General features: G+C 53.9%; 1 long non-coding RNA gene across 1 annotated transcript; it reads right to left on the bottom strand.

Moving 5' to 3' along the window:
• Positions 1 to 311: 311 nt before the first annotated feature.
• On the bottom strand, positions 312 to 7,057 carry LOC118534138 (uncharacterized). Its single transcript, XR_004916513.2, has 2 exons — positions 6,816 to 7,057; positions 312 to 944 (listed from the first exon to the last, which is right to left on the bottom strand). It is a non-coding gene; the product is annotated as an uncharacterized LOC118534138 (long non-coding RNA).
• Positions 7,058 to 7,372: the final 315 nt, after the last annotated feature.

The following is a 7,372-nucleotide window of genomic DNA, read 5'->3' as shown; positions in this document are numbered from 1 at the left end:
TAATAAATAAATAAATTAAAACACTAACAACCCCAACCTTATTTGCCCAGACAGGAGAGATGGCAGAAGTACAACCAGACTGTCATATTTTCAGGCAGACTCATTTCAGATTTCCTAGCTGCGAAGGATTTTGTCCTCCCCGAACCCTGGTCCTCGTGCTCGCTGCGGCCGCTCACCCAGCCCGGCCACCCCTTCCCTGAGCAGACAGAACGGCGGTCCACCTCCCTGTTGATGGGTCTGATGGCCCAGTCCTGGAAAGGCTGGAGGTGGTCACCGGTCTCCAAGTGGTGTTGAAAGGACAGACACACAGGTGGAATTCCAGAGGGTTCTTTATAATCTTAACCACTCAAAGTGTGGTCTGGGGACCAGCAGCGCAGGCATCGCCGGGGGCCTGTTGCAAATGCAGGACCTCAGGTCCCGTGGACACCTGCCCATTCAGAATCTGCCATTTTCCAAGCTCCTGGGTGACACGTACGCGCGCTGACATTCGCAAAGCGCTGCTTTATGACGTAGCATTTGCCTGACTTCGAGGATGACCTGGAGACCCGTGGTTTTGATGATTTCCGTACCCTGAATTCTGTGGATCTGTGCTTGTCTGTCTGCCTTCCACAGAGATTTATAGCAGGGCTTATTCAAAAGAAGAGCACATTTGGGAAATGCTGGGTCAAACCAAATCAAAATTATTTGTTGACTGCAGGTTTTACAGCATCTTTCTAATACCAAGAAGCATTTTAATGTCCAGGAGGGAAGATACTGTCTGTGGTGTTTCCCAAACTCACTTGAAGTGGGAACCCCTCTTGGCGAGCGTGGAGCCTAGCAGGTTCCTGGTGACTCGGCACCAGCAGAGGGAAGAGCTACCGGGGCGGTGGGTGATTCTGCAAGACACGTGGCGTTCTCTGGTGCCAAGTAGCAAGTCCTTAACTAAAACCATCAAATCCAGGCATCTGGCAAAAGAAAGGATTTGGGGGTGAGAGGTGGAAGGTACCAACCTCCCTTCCATTGTAACTCACTGTGGAGGTGATGGCTCTCATGCTCTTTCTCCTCCAGCCCCGGGTGAACGAAGAACTGCCCACACGTGTGAGCAAAGCAAGAGCCTTCTGCGCCTACCTCATCCAATCGCTGTGAGAGCCTGGAGGTGGCCAGCCTTACTGGCCTGTGTCACAGATGAAGAGAACAGAAGCCACCGAGGGTCAAGTTGACCCAGCTAAGCAGTGGTGCTGGGATTCAAACACAAGCAGGCCCAACAGGCTCTGCTCGGCTCTGTGCGAGGTGAGCGGGCACTCGATGGTAATTCAATCGTAGCTAACACACACAAGCACCCACACACTCTAATATATGACCCTAGTCCCTAAACACTCTTACGCTTATATATGTGAGTATATACATGTATACACAAGACAACATGTAGTGAGATTTCTTCTCCCTGCAAAATGTGGAAATCCAAGCACTGGAAAGAGCTATGTAAGATTTCCAACGGCAAATAGCACATCTCATCCTCATACTGCCCCTGAGGGTAAAACCAAACAGATGTTCTTACCCCCACTTTATGGAAGAGAGGACTGAGACCAGAGAGAGGAAGTGATTTGTCAAGAGCTCCTGCTCACCAACAATGGCCCAGCAGGCTTTTAGTGTGGATCTCATCGTCCCCTGGGGCCTGACGCCACACCCAGACCATCGTCCCCTGGGGCCTGACGCCACGCCCAGACCACCAACAGAGGCGGCTGCCCATCTCAGGCTGTTACCATCATGCTCCGGAGGAATCTAAGGGCCCCCAGGATGTATGGAAATTCAAAGCTGTGTGTCTGGGGTAGCACAAAAGAATGGACACCCAGAGCTTACGGAGCAAAGGCTGTGGGTCTGCATGGCTGAGCCTCGACTACCGCATACATTCATACACAAGACAGACACACCTACACATATACACATACACAACATATACACGTACACACACATACACAAGACACACACACCCACCCATGCACATACACAAAATACACACATATGCACAAACGCCCAATACACACACTAAATATACAATATACACACATACACACATACACAAGACACACCCACCCACCCGTGCACATACACACATACACAAAATACACACATATGCACAAACGCCCAATACACACACTAAATATACAATATACACACATACACAAGACATACACACCCACCCATGCACATACACACGCATACACATATACAATATACACACATACACACAAATACACACCCACCCATGCACATACACATATACACACCCACTCATGCACAAACATATACACACCCACTCATGCACAAACACACATATATGCACAAATACCCAATACACACACTAAATACACAATATACACATAGACACACCTTTCACACAACACATACACAGTACACACACGTGTGCACACACACATATACAATACATATGCACATGCACACATATGCACACACATATACAATACACATACATACACATACATGCACACACACACGTTATACATGTACAACATGCACACACACATGCACACGCATATACAACACACACACACACATGCACACACACAGCCCTGTGTTTTTCAGCTGCAGACTGCCAGAGTTTCTTACACAAGCCAGCCCGCTCCCCCCTGCTGGTGGAGGCCAGCCTTAGCCAATGAACACTCATAGAAATGGGGGGCTGGCCCTTGGGCATGGGCTGAGAGGAACCTAGAAGTGATCACCTTACAGAAGACAGGAAGAAGTTTGGGAGGGGAGGGGCACTAAGTGAGGACTCTCAGGTGGGGAGGGTGCTGGGTGCAGGCAAGCTGGGGCCTGGACTAACACCCAGACTATAGTCAGGGGCCCTGGGACCCACCCCAGGCCTGCTACAGGTGCACTGTGTGACCTCTCCCCGTTTCTCTCCCGCCTCAGTGTGTCCACCTGTACAACGAATCTGTTCTATCATTTAATGGCCTGCTTCTGGTTTATGGGCAGAAGAGCCATCATAGGCTTGAAGCCTTCTGCCCAGGAGGTCAGGGAAGGTATGCAGCTGTGTGTCCTGGATTGAGTCTCTGCCCCCCTCTGGGCTCAGGAGCTCCAGCTGGCTCCTGAAGATGAAGGACTGGGTAGCTTTAGGTTCCACAGCAGTGCAACATCATGAAGAGGAAGGATTGTGAAACCAGACTGCTCTGAGTTTAAATCCCGGACTTCACCACCTCCTTGTGATGTCCTCAGGTATGTTCCTTGCTTTCTTAATGCCTCAGTTTCCTGCCCTGCAAAACATGAACAGTAATGCTGCCCACACGGGGAGGAGGGAATGAGCACGGTAGATATCAGTAGGGCTAAACAAAAGGAGGAAAGACTTTGGTTGGGTTCTTAGGACACAAATAGAAAGAGAGCCTGGCTGGGGATCAGCGCGGTATGGGTGGGCACCTGGGTTCAAACAATCAAATGCCTGATTTCGCTACGGCACAACCCCTCCCAACAGAGTACTGTGCAGACCCCAGTGTTACCAGTGTGGAATGATCTCCAGGTAATATTGTCCAGTGAAAAACAAACAAAAAAAACCCAAGGTGCAAAGCAATGCATACAGAATGTTTCTGCTGGAGTATGAGGGAGGCCCAAATGCAAATATGTAGCTGCTTATTTTTACAAATAGAAACACTGGATGAATAAACAAAAAGCGGGGGAAGGGGAGCTTTACTCATGGGGGCAAGGGAACATGGGTAGAAGAAGCAGGGTTGGAGGTGAGTGTACCTTTCCATTTAGTAATTACTTTTGAGTCATATTCCAAAATATTCAAAAATAAAAACAAAACAAAGCTCAAGCTGCCTTGTGGTAGGCGGGCAGTTTGGGGAACTGGCAGGAGACAGCCGGCTTCTCTAATCCGGATGGACAAGCAGACAGACAGATAAACAGCCCCGGGGCTCAAGTCCCCGCGGGCTGAGAAAGGGGCCAGCCTGGCAGCCAGCAACGCCCCCTGCCCAGCCCACCCTGCCTTAGCCCAGCAGGCAGCCCTGCGCCCTCTCACCCACACCCCTGCTGGCAGGGAGCATTCCACTCCCCAATTCTTCCCGGAATGAATGCTTTCTCTAAGCTCATTGCAAAACATCCTGGCTGGAGCTGCAAACGGGAATCCAGAAGCACCCCCTGGAGAGAGGTAACCCCTTCCTGAGGACATTCCGGCCTGGTTCGAGGGCCTGCAGCAGGAAAGGGCAGAACAGGGCAAAGTTTGGCCATTTCTGGCCAAGCCTGGGGCCCCAAGGGGCAGCCACGCACTGACTGGGTGCCACGTCTGGGCTGGACCAGCCACCCAGGTTCAGGCAACGTTGGCTGTTGGGAGGGTTGCCCCACGCTTTGAGGCCTCTAGGAAGACAGGATCAGTTTCCCCACCTGGGTTCCAAGCCCTTGCCACAACTCCCATCCAAGTAGACAGTCATGTTGACAGCACCTGACAATCCGGTCACTGTGGTTCCTCGCCCACTAGATGATGAGCCTCTGTGACCCACGGACTGCGTTTCTTCCCTTGGTATTGCCGCCAGGCCACCCCAGCACTGGCTTGGCACAGGGCAGGAGCCTGGAGAAAGTCTGGTAAATAGGGGATGGGTAAGAAAGCTGGCAGGAATGCAGGCAGGGGAAATAAGGGGGGAATTGTTCCCCAACTGCGTCAACAACAGACCCAGTATTCTTTATCCAGAGCTCAGCCCAAATCTGAGTCAGTCACTTCCCTAAAGTGAATTCCAGAGGCTGGGATTGGCCTTGGAGGCCATTCCATGGAGAAAAGAAAGTCTCTTATCTCCCTTGGTTCCTCCTCGAACACAGCCATCCTCACGACCCTCTGAAGCCATGCCCGGGGAGGGGGCTGCAAGGCAGCAGAGAGCTCATGGCACCCAGAAATCTAAGTGCAGGGCTGACTCCAACCACCTGGGTTTCCCACGTTTGGTGCCACATCCAGACTCTCAGCATGGTGGGTGAATTCATTCACTCGGTCACAGGTATTTGCTGTGCACCTGCTAAGTGCCAGGCCCTAGACTAGGGAGAGGAATTCAGCAGGGGTGACTCAGGCTCATCCTGTTTCTTTATTTGTTTTTGTGTTGGGTTTGGGGTTGAAGACCAGGCCATAACACCAATCATCATCACTGCCATCACCCCTTTCCATCCAGCTCCAGGAACTTCCTGTACCCCGTAACCTCCATATATCATTCCTCAGGCAAGGCACTCCCTCTTGTTTAAACAGATCCTTGGAGCAGGCCATTGTCCCCAACACCTCTCAAATCAGAAGACCAGCATTTTGCCCTGGTTCTAGAAAAGACCACCTAGCAGTATGACCTGGGGTAAGAGAAGGGTGGGATCGTATGTCCTTCTTCCTCCAAAGCCAAAAGGGTAATTGGCTCCTACCACCAAGAGGCCCCAGGTCATTCCAGCCAGAGGTGCTACTGGGTGCCGTTCTACGGGATGGTGAGACAGAGTGGCACTTGTCTCCAGCCCTACCCACAGGACTCGGGCCATCACCCTGGGCAGGGAGGGGCTTGCAATGAGGGAAGATCGGCCACTGTGACCTCACCCCTTCCTTGACTTTGCACAGGGTCAACCCATTGTGGAGTCTTGGTTTGGATTCTTCACTAAATGGGCCCTCCTCCAAACAGTAAAGGCTTTGTGTCGGTCCCCTGGCACCCCAAACTCCTCTCTCCAGAGCCTCGGGGCCCAGATAACAGCCATTTAGCTGTCTGGGGTCTGGTCCAGCTCCTTCCAATGTGTCACCAAGGGTCTCCGCCTTTCCTCGAACAAATATGGGGAGGAGACACCAAGTCAAGGGGCTGGAGGGACTGGTGGAGGAAGGCCATGAGCACAGAAAACAGGAACAGGAAAGAGAGGGTAAACTCAACTTTAAAATAACAATCACAAAATGGAAAAAAGTTGTGACTGCCCTCATGCAAAGGGACAGGCTGCCTGGGTCCCTGGACTCAGTGTCAGAGCCCTGACATTTTGCAGAGGGAAACTGAGGCCTAGAAAGGAGAACTCGGCTTACGGCCATCGGCAGATGTGATGCGGGGCCAGGTGAACACCCAGACCCCCGCTGTCAGACCCACCTCTGAGCAGGCCCCACCAGGCCCCCCACAGGCCCTACCAGGCCCCACCAGGCCCCACCAGGGCCCCTCAGCCCCCACCAGAGCTGGGCAGCCCGCTGCTTCACTTCAGAGTTCCGTGCTCCTCCTTGGGCCTCTCCCAGGGCAGGATTTGGGGATGTCCACTGGCCACGGCAGGCTCAGGGGCATGGCAAGTCTTCCTTACCTCGGGTAGCCTCGGGACACCTGGCTCCATGCACTGAGTGCACCTACCAGGAGCGGGGCCGGGGCCAGAGGCTGGGGGGCGGGGGCGGGGGGGGCCAGCCAGGCTCTCAGTCCTGACCCCCTTTCCTACTTCTGCCCCCTGTCCCTCTGTCCCCAGGTCCTGACCTCCCTCCGCTACCTCCGCTCAGTCGCTTGCTCTTCTGCCCTCCTCCTCGTCACCTCCTGATTTCCCCAATTCTGCCTGCCTCTCTCCTTGCCACACCTCGTCTTCTCCCTCAGTGTTTCTCACTCTCTCCGTTTCCCCCTGTGTGTCTACCTCCCTCTGTCTCCATCTCTGTCTGTGCCTCTGTTTCTCTTGTGTGTCTCTGTCCCTCTCTGTCTGGGTGAGTGGGTGGCAGGGTCTCTCCCTGTCTCTGTGTAATGCCCCTGTGTATTCTCTCTCTCTCTCTCTCTCTCTCTCTCTCTCTCTCTCTCTCTCGTGTTCACATCCGCTGGGTCTGTTTACCTCTCACACAGCGATGCAGTACACCCTCTTGCCTTTATTACCTCCTTTGCTCTTGACAAGGACTCTGTGGAGGGGCGGCGGCTTCTCTCTGTGCGCCGGGGAATGCAGTGGCTCAGAGAGTCTGCAAGACCGTCCCAGGTCACACAGCAGGCAGGGCCACCTCCCCACAGCCGCGTCCGCCCAGACGGAGGAGAGTGCGTGTGGTGTGCCCTGGCCCCACGCGGCGCCCAGCGCGGCTCCACCCGGACTGCGATGACCTGGCTGAGCGCTGAACTTCCCTGGGCTCGTTCTGACCCAGATCCTCCAGATCAGCCAGCCCAACTCCCGAGGGGCAGCTCCACCGTCCGCAGAGGTCCCGGGATGTGCCAGTAACCGGCCGCGCGGTAGTTCCTGGAAGCGAGTCTCCGGGGAGGTGGCCTGGCCCTGCAGCGTGGCGCAGGCAGCCGGTCTGGGAGGGGACAAGCGGCACCGGGCTAGAGTGGCCAGGGATCCTTTGTGCTGGGCCTGGAGCGAGGCCAGCGGCCGAGCAGCCTGGGAGAGATCTGCACTCAGAGTCACCAGGAGGGCGGGAAGGACAGAGATGCTTCCCGCACTGAAC

The sequence above is a fragment of the Halichoerus grypus genome, chromosome 7 (genome assembly GCF_964656455.1).
Source record: "Halichoerus grypus chromosome 7, mHalGry1.hap1.1, whole genome shotgun sequence".
Classification (NCBI taxonomy): domain Eukaryota; kingdom Metazoa; phylum Chordata; class Mammalia; order Carnivora; family Phocidae; genus Halichoerus; species Halichoerus grypus.
Note: the sequence above shows the minus strand (reverse complement) of the source record. Positions and strands in the feature narration are given on the sequence as shown.